Here is a 15,918-nt window from a genome sequence, read left to right on the forward strand (position 1 = left end):
AAATCGCCAATTTTTTCACATACCCGGTTACCCTACATGGGTAAGCGCATTATTATAGTACATGTATGCTTCAGTAGCCGGAGTTCCATTGAAAAAAGGGAATGGGTTAATTCAAACATGGAATTGCTACCTCATACTCATTTTATATTTCTTTTCGCTGTGGTTGGTAATGATAGGAATGGTTCAAATCGTCTTTCTTTTATTTGAATCTATTTTATTTGAATCTAATATAGTTCAAGTTATTTCAAGTAGTGATTCCATCATTCTATAATCACTACTTGAAATAACTTGTACCAGTTATTGATGTCACTTATCAATCACATAAAAGAACTGGATCGAATCTATCCTTCCTTTTCCTTCCAGGAATTCGGTCCATTTATGGTTCCAACCATCCATAGCTGTGTAACCCTATTCCTAATAGATTGACCCCCAAATAACGGATCCAAACTATAAAAAATCCTAAAGAAGCCACAATTGCCGGTTCCTCACCCTGCCAACCCTTATTCATTCTAGTATGCAAATAGATTGCGAATATGGTCCAAGTAATTAATGCCCAAGTCTCTTTTGGATCCCAGCTCCAATAAGATCCCCATGCTTCATTGGCCCATATTGCTCCAGAAAGAGTACCTATGGTTGAAAGAGAAAAACCGAGACCAATCGCACGATAACTCCAATGATCTAATTGTTTAATCAATTGACATTTACGATAATTCGTTGATGAAAAATAAACAGTGTATTGCAAATCACTTTTTTGCTTTTCATTTGAATAAAAATTTTCATTGGGAAGAATGGCTCGGGAAAATAAATTGTCCATCGCACCAAAAATAACTTGTCTATTTACTCCGGACATAATCACTAGAAGAGCTATGGATGCTAGGGATCCACATAAAAGGGTTGCATAGCTGAACAATATCATACTTACATGCATCATTGACCAATGAGATTGTAGCGCGGGTACTAACATTCTGGATCGTTGCATTTCCTCCGGAAGACCTAAAGTAGCAAACCCATGAGTTAACATAGCACTTGGCACGGTGATTGCACCTAACCACCGATCATCTCGACTCCGTACTTCTAGAAGTATATGGAACACGGATGAACTCCAGGAAAGGAACATGAATGATTCATACAAATTACTCAACGGTAAATGTCCTGAATAAAGCCAATGATTAATTAATAATCTCGTTGTACAAAGAAAAGTAACTATCATGCCCTTTCCTCCCGAACTACTTAGTCCTTCAATTCGATAAACTAAGGTTCCCCAATAAATGAGAGTGACAACCAAAATGAGAGAAAAAGAGATGTGAGCCAATATATGTTCTAAAGTTATGAATATCATAATAAACTCATTTATTCGTTTTATTCCCGAATGAGATCTATGATGGAAAGATAGGATTGATCCATCACAATGAAAATAGATTGAACATATATTGTTACATAGGAAGAAGTGATTGATGAGATCTTCCTGGAAAAATACTGCCACTCGGATTTGAACCGAGATGCTCTCGCACTGCTTCCTAAGAGCAGCGTGTCTACCAATTTCACCATGGCGGCTTCGTAGGGACAATACTAGCTTATTTACACCAGATCGTCAATGTTATGGAACGTGTCTAGCAGAGGGAGTGATCTGTGAATATAATATAAGTCCAAATAAGATCTAAGTTCGGGCATTAACATTTGAATCAATTTTATGTTGGTTGATAGTTATAACGGAGCATGGCGCAGCTTGGTAGCGCGCCATCTTGGGGTGATGGAGGTCATGGGTTCAGATCCCGCTATTCCGAAAGAGAATTGGAAATAGTCACATACGTTATCGTACAAAGAATATATGTAAATTTTCGCTTATTTCGCTTACGATGGGAAGAATCGGAACAGCTAGATTCCAAACAATAAATGGTTATACCATCACTTTATAATTTTTTTGATTGGATGGTTTGATTATTATTATCCATGATCCATGATCTCCCATATGATTATTATTTAGACTTTCCAATTTTAGGGGAGACATCCAAATATATTTATAGCTCCCAATAATATTACATACAGGCTAATATTACCATATATAAGCTGTTAATGAATGAATTGATCCTATTTTGAGCTACTAAGATGTAGAAGGGGGTTTCATCAATAGGATCAAATTGCACTAGATTAGTCAGCTCTTTTTATGTATCTCTGTCACAATGGTTTGGGCATTACGCATTATAAATGGTAGAGATACGAAGAAAGATGATTACTTTTAGTTCTCCTAAAGGATTGAGCACTTCTTTTTATCCAACCATAAAGGAGGGAAAAAATGGGACCCAATAGGGGGATGAATCATTGGGAGGAGCAGAAACAGAAGAAGAATGAATCAAGATATCTGCAACTATATTAATTATTCGCCATAAAGCAATAACGCGCATCTATTACGAAATGCACGAGCAATTCCATAATGAAATAATATCATCCCCATGCGTGATTCCATAGGTTCTCTTTATTTATAAATAATAATAAATTAATCCTAGTTTTGGATCGGAATGGATGGATTGGGATGTTGATAAGATTATGCTACATTTTCGGTAGCATAATGGTAATGTTGAAGTTAATTCGGGATCCTTAAAAAAAAAAGGATTAACTCTAATCCCTTTCTAGTGGGAAGGCAGAATGGATAGAAGAATGGTTTATAAATTCATCATTTATCCAGATTGGCTGAAGGAAAGTACTGTAGTGGAACTAATTAATGACCGTGTCCTTTTCGTACGACCACCCTTGGGAGTATCCGAATAAAATGATTTTGCATCACTGTTCTCCAGGGCCCTGGAGGGTGGTGTCGTATATTCGCTTGTGTTGTGCTACGGGTCATCCAAATCAATTGCTGTCAATTTTGATTCGGATGATCCAGAGGAATCATCATTGACTATGCAATAAAAACTTTTCGAATGACCGGTGGAGATAGATTTAGGTAAAGAAAAAGATTTTATTGCGGCCCGATATGCTTTTCCCTTCCGAACATTTTTACGAATTTTTTTTTTGATCTAGAAGTACGCTTTTTTGGAACTGCCATAATTAACAATGGGGTTAATTCATATATTGTGATGTGAAAGACATCTTATGTATTTCATTTATTCATTTCTCTCGTAGATAGATAACTCTGCATATTCTTTATCTAAATACGCTGCAAATTGAATCAATCCATCCATTCTCTCGACAAAAACATTAAAATAATAATGGAATCTACCAATTTAAATTGAAAGGTCAATTTTCATGATATATTTTCATATATTTTATATGATATATTCATATAACGATCAATCTTCAAATTGATATCTTTGTCATCATTTTCCGAATGAGTTTCGCTCGGTCCTTGATTCTTCGAGATAATCTCATCCTTCTTGTTCGTGTTCTTGCCATATCCTGAATTTAAACTAATGGGATCAAAATCCCGATTGTAATATCTTTTCAATTGGAAAGATAGTAAAAGATGCGGAAATCTCAACCAATTTTGAGTGAAAGGCTTTAAATATTCTTCCGGTGTTTCATTTCCAAGTTCCATAAAGTTATGGATAGGAAAGAGTTTAATCAAATAGAAATTTTTTCTATCAATCATACTACTTTGATGATTGAAGCGATATATGAGGATCGATAATGTAAGTACTACTATACCTTTGACCAAAAAATATGGAAGGGCTTACATTAGGTTTAGGGATAATCAGGCTCGAATTGATGACTTCCACCATGTCAAGGTGACACTCTACCGCTGAGTTATATCCCTTCCCTACTCTCATCTGGAAGGAGAACTGACTTATGAATAATAACTTACCAAAGGGTCGAGAGACTCAACACAACTATCCCAGTATTTTATTTCGAACAACTTGAAGCCAGACCTTCCTTCTTTTCACACTACTACGAAAAAAAATTGGAGCCTATTCTGAGTGAATCCTGTCGAAAGTAGTATTTCCTACTGATTCGAATCATAACATATGGTCCCGTAAAATCAGTAATATTTTACCTATCTTGATCAAGAAAGTTTTACATGAACTTGAATCAGCATGTTTGATCCGATCTAGCACTAGTGCGTACGGAAAGAACTCGATATTGTTTGGAAGAACAAGGAGAACAAGATCGAGTCAAGATTATACAGAGATGATACGGATCAAATTGTTCTTCTTGCACCAAGGAGAAGACCCTATACAACCATTAACTACTTTATAGAAATAAAGTGAAATCCTACGGGAACAGAATTTGTAACTAGCACTGTTATCCTCTCGTCTAGCGAGCAAATATTTACCCCCGTGGATGGAAATACTTCTTGATCTGGATCGATGTAAGAGTACAACTACATTTCCAAAATCCATGTTGTCTATTCGGAATAGGTTGACCCCTTTCGCTCTCTCGTAGTACAATCCTCTTCCTGCTGAGCCCTCACTTTTCCACCGGTCCACAGAAACAAGATATAGAACTGATGTCGTTCATCAGTTCATCATATCAGATCAAAAATCACTTTCTTTTCCGTATACTCTCCCTGGTATCGATTGCTATTCGTGTGGACTTACGCAGTCGATCAGATCATATCTCAGATAGATATGGATATATATCTCCCTCAACATAGGCCATCGAAATGATCTTGGACAACCCCAACAAAAGCACGAAAGCCAGGATCTTTCATTAAATTGATTCCTGTTCAAATTCGAATAGTGTATAACCACATGGATAAGCTCACATTAACCCGTCAATTTCGAATCCAATTTTTGATTTGGGGGAATGATATATCGAGATATCAAGAAGGAATTAGCATGTAATAATGTCAATTCATACAAAAAGAGTATTTCTTCAGGCACTGTACTTATAGGATGGGAATAGAGAAGGAAGAGGGAATCCCGAAGATTTTGCATAATATTTTTGACCGAAAAGGACAAATAGGATTCATTAGTGTTTGGTTAGAATACGAAAATGTGTTTGACTTAATTGGTTCCAGTTACTCTTTGAGACATAATCTATAAAGGAAGGGAATATTAATATTATCGAACAACGAGAATAATCCAATTTATCTTACTTCGAAACAAAAAAAATTGAACGAGAAGCCGTATGAGGTGCAAATCTCATGTATGGTTTTGTAGAGTGACAGTGAAGAAAACTTATCTGTCAACTTTTCCACTATCACCCCCAAAAAACCAAACTCTGCCTTACGTAAAGTTGCCAGAGTACGATTAACCTCTGGATTTGAAATCACTGCTTATATACCTGGTATTGACCATAATTTACAAGAACATTCTGTAGTATTAGTAAGAGGAGGAAGGGTTAAAGATTTACCCGGTGTGAGATATCACATTGTTCGAGGAACCCTAGATGCTGCCGAAGTAAAAGATCGTCAACAAGGGCGTTCTAGTGCGTTGTATATTCTTACTTATCTAATACTTGTATCGGATCCCTCTGCTAGACACGTTCCATAACGTTCTCACTCATAGAATATTTGATATTCTTCCTATTATAGAAGAGATATTCATGAACATAACAAGAAATCTATTTCTCAAGACTATTTTAATTGTTGTTTTAATATATTGTGATATTTGTGAGAATTGTCTTGAAAGGAAAAAAAATCTACTTTGTCATGATGAAATAAAATGTCCTTCACTTTGTTGCTAAATAGATTCCTATTCCCTATTCTTGGATCTATTTCGTTTCGTTTCCCTGAACGGTGAATATGTTGCCCAGTACCGGCAGGTATCATCCCCCCGAGAATAACATTTTCCTTCAAGCCTTTCAACCAATTGATGCGACCTTGTAGAGCAGCTTTAGCTAAGACCCGAGCAGTTTCTTGGAAACTCGCTTCGGATATAAAACTTTGAGTATTCAGAGATGCCCTTGTTATTCCTAATAACATGGTTTGATAGTAGATTTCCTCTTCCAGAGCACGATCCATTCTCTGTGCTCGTGATAATACAATGAGTTCCCCCGGTGAAAAAACATTAGCTGTTCCATCTTCTGAAATTAAGACTTTCGATGTCATTTGGCGTACAATAACCTCTATATGCTTATCACCAATTCGTACCCCTTGGGATCGGTAAACTTTTTGAATCTGATTGACCAAATGAATCTGACTTTGTTCCATAGTTATCCTAGCGCTTATGAATAACCCCCAAAGTCTTCCAAGAAATCTTGTCATATCTCCGGTCCAATTTTCAAAACTTTCTTTCAGATTCATCGATATTGAATTATTCAAACGGGCTTCTGACAATTGTTCAACTTTAGGAAGACCTTGAATTATATCACTGGATTTGAACCTTTCATATATCAATGTTATCAATGTATCTCCTTTGTCAAGAATTTCTCCATAATGACTATGGACAGTCACTTTTCGAGTAGCCAAATAAGGTTTAGCTGATCTAATGACTAAAGATTCCTCATCAACTGCTATAATTTGACCAGATTCGGGGAGTGGTTCATCCTCGGATATCCATACACTTTCAGGAATCAATTGTCCAAGACTAACTACTGGAAATGTTTTTTCGCAGAATTCGGATTCGGATGAGGAAGAGCACCAATTTGGACCCAATAGATTGGAAATGATGTTCCTACACAGATCGAAATGATAAATTATCATATTTTCGTCCATGAAATAATATTTAGGTACTTGGAAAGTATTGAAAGAATTGTGGAAAATGGAATGTTTCTTTGATAATACTTTTTTATAAGTTACAAAATGGGAGGACGGAAAACGGTTGGTTATACTATGTAAATTACCCAAGAAGCCTGAAATTTCAATGATTTTTCTCATAGGATCCTTTCTATTTGATTGATTTCCCGTATCATAACATTTAGAATCATTGAATAGAACGATTCGAAAATAGTCGGATGGTGATAGAACCATAAAATATCCACTGTCTTCTTCCCCATTAGATAATGAACAAATAGTTCCTTGATGCTTACTAATTAATTGACTCGCCCCATTGGAAGATAAAAGATTAGTGTGGTCCAAATTGTTATGGAACATCAAATTTGGACTTGTTTTATTGTCCCTTCTCCCCATGAAAAAAGGGGGGTATTTCATCAAGCTAATTTGAACCATATTGTTAACGATCTTATTTGTTCTTACTAAAATAAGAGAAACATAAGCCTCGGATTCTATAGAATCTATTTGTTCCCAATCAAATCCTATACAAGTTCGAACCAATGGAATACTTATATCACTCATTACTTGGATTCGTTCACCGTCTTCATACGAAATAGAATAGCTAATTTGAATCTGCAAGTTGTCCCCTTCCCTCGATAAATCTAGGGAAAACGGTGTTGTCATATTCGACCCATCAGGTATTCCATGTTCTACGTTAGAATATCCAAAAATGGAATTTCTCTGTAGAATACCACTTTTGGGTATTCTAAGAATCGCATCAGGACAAGGTATTATTCTTTTTTCTCATTCTTTATCACACTGCAATGAGACGATGAATCGATTCATTTGCTTTTTCCCCTTAATATTGTAATTATTAGGGTAAAAGACATAAATAGAGTCTCGATGCTTGTTGGATATGGTCCGATCAGTTTCAGTTTCTGAATAACTGAAGATTTGTTCTTCCTTCTCATAGCAATTTGAGTCACCTGATCTATGTTCCACTTGATCCACGTAAGAATCGGAAAGTGATTGATGTTTGGCAACAAAAGGTTGAACATATACTTGATCCTGATACTTATGAAATGGAAAGAGTACTACACGGGATCCGTATATACCTCCCGATAATATCCATAGATAACCCGTCCTGAGTATAGGATGAACATTACCCTGTACATATTCAGGTGCATGACACACATTGGTACTCCAGTGCATTTCTCCTTCTAAGTCAGAATATATATTTTTGCGAACTTTTTCCTTGAAGGAAGATGTTCTAGCACGAACCTCGGCAATAAGATGTTCTGATTCCACATATTGATCATTCTGAACCAAAAGCAAACTTTGTGGTGGAATGGTTAAGTTCTGTACTTGATCCTGACCATCAATAGTAATGGATAAGTTATTATGACATAGATAAGCAGGATGTCCATACGTGTACGTGTGGGATAAACCAAATTTTCATTGAATTCAATCTTTCCATTGAAAGGGGCTCGTATATGTTCTGCAATATCACCAGTAAATACCCCCCCGGTATGAAAAGTCCTTAGTGTTAGTTGAGTTCCTGGTTCTCCAATGGATTGGCCCACAATAATACCTACTGCTTCTCCTAATTCAATCAAGTGACTGTGGCCCTAGCGCTTCTATTTGCGAATCCCTTTGTTTAATCCTGAAAAAAAAGATCCCTACACCTCGTCATTACATTAGTATTTCTCCAATAATTTACTTGTTAAACTGCAGGAGAGGCTGATCTGAATAATTAGCAAATGAATTATTCTTCCTATAACTATACTTCGGTCAGAAAGATTCATGACGCGTGCGGCAAGGAAGGGAGTGGATAGGGCAAGCAAATTCTTTTTATCCTTATAAAAGACCTAGGACTAAGTTAAGTATCCCAAATATTATTATCCAGAACTAGATAGGATCAAATAAGAAAATAACAAAATTCTGTAGAACATATCCTTATCTATGAGGGGAGAGCGTATGAAAAATGTAATTGATCCTTTCATTTCCTTGAGTTATTGGCCTTCCGCTAGGGGTTTCGGATCAAATACCAATATTTTAGAAACAAATATAATAAATTCAAGTGTGGTGCTTAGTGTACTGATCTATTTTGGAAAGGGAGTGTGTGCGAGTTGTGTATTCGAATAATATGGCTGGGCCCAACCAGCTGCACTTTGGAGATAGAAAAGTGCATAATCTCAACGAATTACTTCCGAATGGGGAATAGCGAAGAACTATAGCATTTCGTAATTGATTGGGAAATGAACTCTTAGTTTATAACAACAAATGAGGGAGGACCACTAGAATGGTTAAAGCTGAAGTGTTTGAAGTCTAAGAACAACTAATTGGGTATTCTTTCCACCGCTGTGTCAAGATGAGATGGATTCAAAGGCATAGTTGGAGATTGATCCGATATATAACATTCATATCAATGGAATAATTTGATCTATTTACTGAAAAATAGTCCCAATCTCCCATCCAATTTTAGTTCCAATGCTGAACTGACGACCTAAACAGAAGGGAATTTATTCGATAGAACAAAAAGGAGGAGGCACAAATTAATTGATTGAATGGAACGATTCAATTTTCATGAGGGAAGAAGAGGAGAGAAAAGGGGAAACAAAAACAACATAAAACTTTCTTGATAATTGCAAATCCCTTTTGCTGGAAGAGCCCTTCGGAGATCTCGGTCTTTTATAAATTGATTCTAATCTTCCGTAAACGGAACGGAAAGGGCAAGCTTGGTGTGAAGGGAACGTATACGTTCCTGGGGAATAAAAAAGAACTAAGCAGGAGAGCCGAATGAATAGAAAGATTCGTGTTCGGTTTGGGAAGAGATTATGAATTCGTGAAATTTGTGAATAGATAATCTACTTTCATTAAGTAATCTATTAGATAACCGTAAATAGAAAATATTGGAGACTATTCGGAATTCGGAAGAACTATGTAAAGGAGCTATTGATCAGCTCGAGAAAGCTCAGGCTTGCTTAAGGAACGTGGAAATGATAGCGGATGAAATCCAGGTAAATGGAAACTCCCAAATACAACGAGAGAAAGAGGATCTCCTCAATACTGCTTCTGAGAATTTGGAACAATTAGAGGATCCCAAGAATGAGACGATTTACTCCGAACAGCAAAGAGCATTTGACCAGATCCGACAACAAGTTTCTCACCAAGCTTTACGAAGAGCTATAGGAACTTTGAATAGTCGTTTGAATACTGAGTTACATTTACGTACGATCGATCACAATATTGGCCTGCTTAGAACCATGATGAACACAAATGATTAGACATAGACATATCGAGCATTTCAAACGCATTCAAGCGATTGGTATCCAATTGGAACGTATGCAGCCATATTTTCCTATATATTCATATAACCATTGGTTGACCGAAAATTTGAGAGAAAGGTTTGACCGCTTCCAATCGTTAATTCATCGCCAAAGATGGCTCGGAACCAATAGGTTATTATCTAATGAATCTTTTCTTTATAATACTCTATTCGAGAGTTATCAATATTTATCAAATCTGTTCCTATCTAACAGAATGTTATTGGATCAAATTACAAAGACATTGTTGGAGAATAAATGGCTTTTTCCCAATGAAATTGAACACTCAATTCATACAACAGGATTAAGATTTGGTATCAGCTGGGAGAATATGGAATGAAGTAAAAGAAAATTGACCAGGCAGTAGGGTCGTGGGAATCAATGAGAGGTTCTACATATGCTCCAATTTAAGATCCTATAAAGACTTGATAGATCTTTAATTTGAGGTTCCTCACTCCGAGATCTCGACCATGTAAGAGTAAGCATAGTCTAATAATATCTCATTAAGTTAACTAGACTATGCTTACTCCTTATTTCCTCGATTTCAGTTCTAGCATTATTCTTTTTCCACACTATTTGAAGAGAGGAAAGGATAGAGTCACAGGATCCGACATGGATATAGTTGGTGAGGTTCGGTCGTAACTCTCGTATATTGCAAGATCTTGATAGAGGTGGTATCTGGTCAATCTATGTATCGATCTTCTCAATCTGTGTCCTTAATGAAATATACCTCATAATACGAGGGTGTATTCGGAATGGACTCCTCATTAGGTAGAGAAGATCTGATCCTACCTGTGATCCACTGTCCTATTCCAACAGCGTTAACTTGTAGGTAATCGATCGTCGGAATACCTCGTATCAATAGAGAATCTAGGAATTTTTTCCAACCTCAAAGCTAGGAATTTTTTCCAAATTTTTAAAACCCATCTTCAAAAAAGTGGAGAGACGATTGATGGGATCTACAGGAATAAGACGCGTTCCACGAGTTGGATATATAGACAAGAGTGAACTTAATGACCGGATACAAAATAAATTACTAAGTGAGACTACCCCTATGGGTAGTGCAAATGATTCATCCGAAGTTAATGATCAATTTGGATATGAAACCCAAACAATTAATGTGAAAGATCAAGATGATTGGACGACCACAATGAAAGAGCGGATCAAATCTATCGTGATCATAAATAGCTCTCCTATAACTGGAATGTCTCTGGTGGATTCAGGGATTCATACCGGATCGAAGGGAAGTTTTAACATATTGGGATCAACATTAAAAAAACGATTGGTTCAGATTCGGTGAATACCTGGTTTATTTCGAAATAAAAGTGTACAATTAATCCGAAAAAGGTTCTATTCAATGAAATTTTTTATCAAAAGAATGGACCGAAGAATGGACCGAGATTCTTAAGCCGTATGAAGGGAAATTCTCATGTACGGTTTTCAGAGGGGGAATTTCAGTTTACCTATCTCAATAAAGTATACGATCGGTTCGAAGAGCGTCTCGAGATTCAGGCGATTGCAGATGATATCACCAGTAAATATGTTCCTCCTCATGTCAATATATTTTATTGTCTAGGGGGAATCACACTTACTTGTTTTTTAGTACAAGTAGCTACTGGTTTTGCTATGACTTTTTACTATCGTCCGACCGTTACAGAAGCTTTTGCCTCTGTTCAATACCTAATGACCGAAGTTAACTTTGGTTGGTTAATCCGATCAATTCATCGATGGTCGGCAAGTATGATGGTTCTAATGATGATCCTGCACGTATTCCGTGTTTATCTCATAGGTGGATTCAAAAAACCCCGTGAATTAACTTGGGTCACAGGTGTAATTTTGGCTGTGTTGACCGTATCCTTCGGTGTAACTGGTTATTCTTTGCCCTGGGATCAAATTGGTTATTGGGCAGTGAAAATTGTGACTGGTGTGCCTGAGGCTATTCCTGTAATAGGATCTCCTCTGGTAGAATTATTACGCGAAAGTGTTAGTGTGGGTCAATCTACCTTGACTCGTTTGTATAGTTTACACACTTTCATATTACCCCTTCTTACTGCTGTATTTATGCCAATGCACTTTCTAATGATCCGTAAGCAGGGTATTCCAGGTCCTTTATAGAGAGGAAAGATAGATTGAAAATAACTATTCATAACTTATTGTTCCGAATAAGGACAGTAATATATCATCGCCAGGAATATTTATTATTCAAAAATGGAAATATCCATAGAAAATATGGTCCTCGGATTTCTCCTTTCGATTTTGGAGTATTATTCATCCAATACAAACAAATAATTGGAGTAGATTCTCAGACAGAGAAGATGGATTATGGGAGTGTGTGACTTGAACTATTGATTAGGCCATGCAGATACTTTCTCCGATCTACCACATAAATATTTCTGATAAAATGTGTCTCTGTCCCAATTTCCTTATCAGAAATAGGAAGTTTAGCACCTGGGTGGAAAGGCATTGGTCAGTTTGTTCCGTTCCAAGAGAATTCTTTCTATGATCGAATCCGAATCAGGAAGGGCTCCGTGAGATCCGGACAATGGGACAATATTTTCATATATTCAATAATTGGACTATATGACTTTACTTCTCCTTTTCATAGTGTGAAAATGCATCCATTTCCCTTGCATCCATTTCGGTGGGAAAACTATTGGAGTGAAAGAAGGGATCTAAGGAAGGAGAGAGGCCAGATCAATAACAAGTCAATACCTTGTATGCTAAAAAACTTTTGAGGTCTATTCGTGGTGATAAACACAAATTACAAGGACTAAGATGGTCCAAAAGGCATATCGATCATGATCGAATTTGTGAGCTTACTTGGGTCATGAGCATTTAACTGGAATAATAAAATGACCAATGATGGATGATCATAGACATTATTAGTTCCTATTTTTCCAATTCGTCTTCCATCACGGGAAAAAATAAGTGATATATACTTCCTCCAGTTATTGTTCGAGCCGGATGATAAAAATTGGCATGTTCGGTTCTTTCGGGGGATAGATCCATAAAGATCTACTTATCCCAATAACAAAGAAACCTGACCTAAATGATCCTGTATTAAGGGCTAAATTAGCTAAAGGTATGGGACATAATTATTATGGAGAGCCCACTTGGCCCAATGATCTTTCATATATTTTTCCAGTAGTAATTTTAGGTACTATTGCATGTACAATAGGTTTAGCGGTTCTAGAACCATCAATGATTGGTGAACCAGCAAATCCATTTGCAACTCCTTTGGAGATATTGCCCGAATGGTATTTTTTCCCTGTATTCCAAATACTTCGTACAGTACCTAACAAATTATTAGGTGTCCTTTTAATGGGCTCAGTACCCGCGGGATCATTGACGGTGCCTTTTCTAGAGAATGTGAATCAATTTCAGAATCCATTTCGTCATCCAGTAGCTACAACAGTATCCTTGATCGGTACTGCAGTAGCCCTTTGGTTAGGTATTGGGGCAGCGTTGCCTATTGATGAATCTTTAACTTTAGGTCTTTTCCAATCCAATTTGATCCAACTGTCGAATATAAAAATATTTCAAATTTTTTATTCATATATCTAGGGAGTAGTTGCTTTAAGACAAATTATATCTCCCTAGATATACCCATCTTGTCAGATATTTCTTTCGAATATTCCACGAAAGAGAAATATGTCAAAGATTCTCATGACTCTCCAAAAGAACTTGGGTAAAGGAAATGAAGAGATGAAATGAAACCAACCATTTTATGAACCCGAAACTAATTCCTGGGTGGATCAATTGCAAAAAGTTTTTGTAGAACTTCCAATACCTGTTCGACAGATTCCTTCCCGAAGTGTTCAATTCTCATTAGATCTTCTCGACTGTAATTTAAGAGGTCCAACAATGTATGTATATTGGCTCTTCTGAGGGAGTTATAGGTTTTGGGGGGTAATTCTAATTGGTCAATGAAAATAAGTTGAAATGCTATTTTTTCTTTCGTTTCCCCCGTATCAGTCAATACGTGCGAAAGGGGGAAGGGAAGCATATTAGACCCTTTTTTATTGTTCATTCCATCGATGTTCTGTTCCTCTCCATGCAGGAAGGGAATAAATAAGTCGATCAAATTTCGAGAAGCTTCGTAAAGTGCCTCCCTAGGAGTTAACCCCCCATTCGTCCATATTTCCAGGAAAAGGACTTCTCGTATTTCATTTCCACTCCCATAGGAATGAATACTATAATTCGCATCGCGAACAGGCATAAAAACAGCATCTATAGGAAAAATTTCGTCCTAATCCATGATCCATGATCTCCCATATGATTATTATTTAGACTTTCCAATTTTAGGGTAGACATCCAAATATATTTATAGCTCCCAATAATATTACATACAGGCTAATATTACCATATATAAGCTGTTAATGAATGAATTGATCCTATTTTGAGCTACTAAGATGTAGAAGGGGGTTTCATCAATAGGATCAAATTGCACTAGATTAGTCAGCTCTTTTTATGTATCTATGTCACAATGGTTTGGGCATTACGCATTATAAATGGTAGAGATACGAAGAAAGATGATTACTTTTAGTTCTCCTAAAGGATTGAGCACTTCTTTTTATCCAACCATAAAGGAGGGAAAAAATGGGACCCAATAGGGGGATGAATCATTGGGAGGAGCAGAAACAGAAGAAGAATGAATCAAGATATCTGAAACTATAGTAATTATTCGCCATAAAGCAATAACGCGCATCTATTACGAAATGCACGAGCAATTCCATAATGAAATAATATCATCCCCATGTGTGATTCCATAGGTTCTCTTTATTTATAAATAATAATAAATTAATCCTAGTTTTGGATCGGAATGGATGGATTGGGATGTTGATAAGATTATGCTACATTTTCGGTAGCATAATGGTAATGCTGAAGTTCATTCGGGATCCTTAAAAAAAAAGGATTAACTCTAATCCCTTTCTAGTGGGAAGGCAGAATGGATAGAAGAATGGTTTATAAATTCATCATTTATCCAGATTGGCTGAAGGAAAGTACTGTAGTGGAACTAATTAATGACCGTGTCCTTTTCGTACGACCACCCTTGGGAGTACCCGAATAAAATGATTTTGCATCACTGTTCTCCAGGGTCCTGGAGGGTGGTGTCGTATATTCGCTCGTGTTGTGCTACGGGTCATCCAAATCAATTGCTGTCAATTTTGATTCGAATGATCCAGAGGAATCATCAATGACTATGCAATAAAAACTTTTCGAATGACCGGTGGAGATAGATTTAGCTAAAGAAAAAGCTTTTATTGCGGCCCGATATGCTTTTCCCTTCCGAACATTTTTACGAATTTTTTTTTGATCTAGAAGTACGCTTTTTTGGAACTTCCATACTTAACAATGGGGTTAATTCATATATTGTGATGTGAAAGACATCTTATGTATTTCATTTATTCATTTCTCTCGTAGATAGATAACTCTGCATATTCTTTATCTAAATATGCTGCAAATTGAATCAATCCATCCATTCTCTCGACAAAAACATTAAAATAATAATGGAATCTACCAATTTAAATTGAAAGGTCAATTTTCATGATATATTTTCATATATTTTATATGATATATTCATATAATGATCGATCTTCAAATTGATATCTTTCTCATCATTTTCCGAATGAGTTTCGCTCGGTCCTTGATTCTTCGAGATAATCTCATCCTTCTTGTTCGTGTTCTTGCCATATCCTGAATTTAAACTAATGGGATCAAAATCCCGATTGTAATATCTTTTCAATTGGAAAGATAGTAAAAGATACGGAAATCTCAACCAATTTTGAGTGAAAGGCTTTAAATATTCTTCCGGTGTTTCATTTCCAAGTTCCATAAAGTTATGGATAGGAAAGAGTTTAATCGAATAGAAATTTTTTCTATCAATCATACTACTTTGATGATTGAAGTGATATATGAGGATCGATAAATAACCAATTATCTTTTCATCCATGATTAGCATGAATATAACCATACTGATAGATTGGTATTGATGATATTGGT

This window comes from Pinus tabuliformis, chromosome 4_2 (assembly GCF_031772625.1).
Source record: "Pinus tabuliformis cultivar Carrire ecotype Pingquan chromosome 4_2, CPIR1, whole genome shotgun sequence".
Classification (NCBI taxonomy): Eukaryota; Viridiplantae; Streptophyta; class Pinopsida; order Pinales; family Pinaceae; genus Pinus; species Pinus tabuliformis.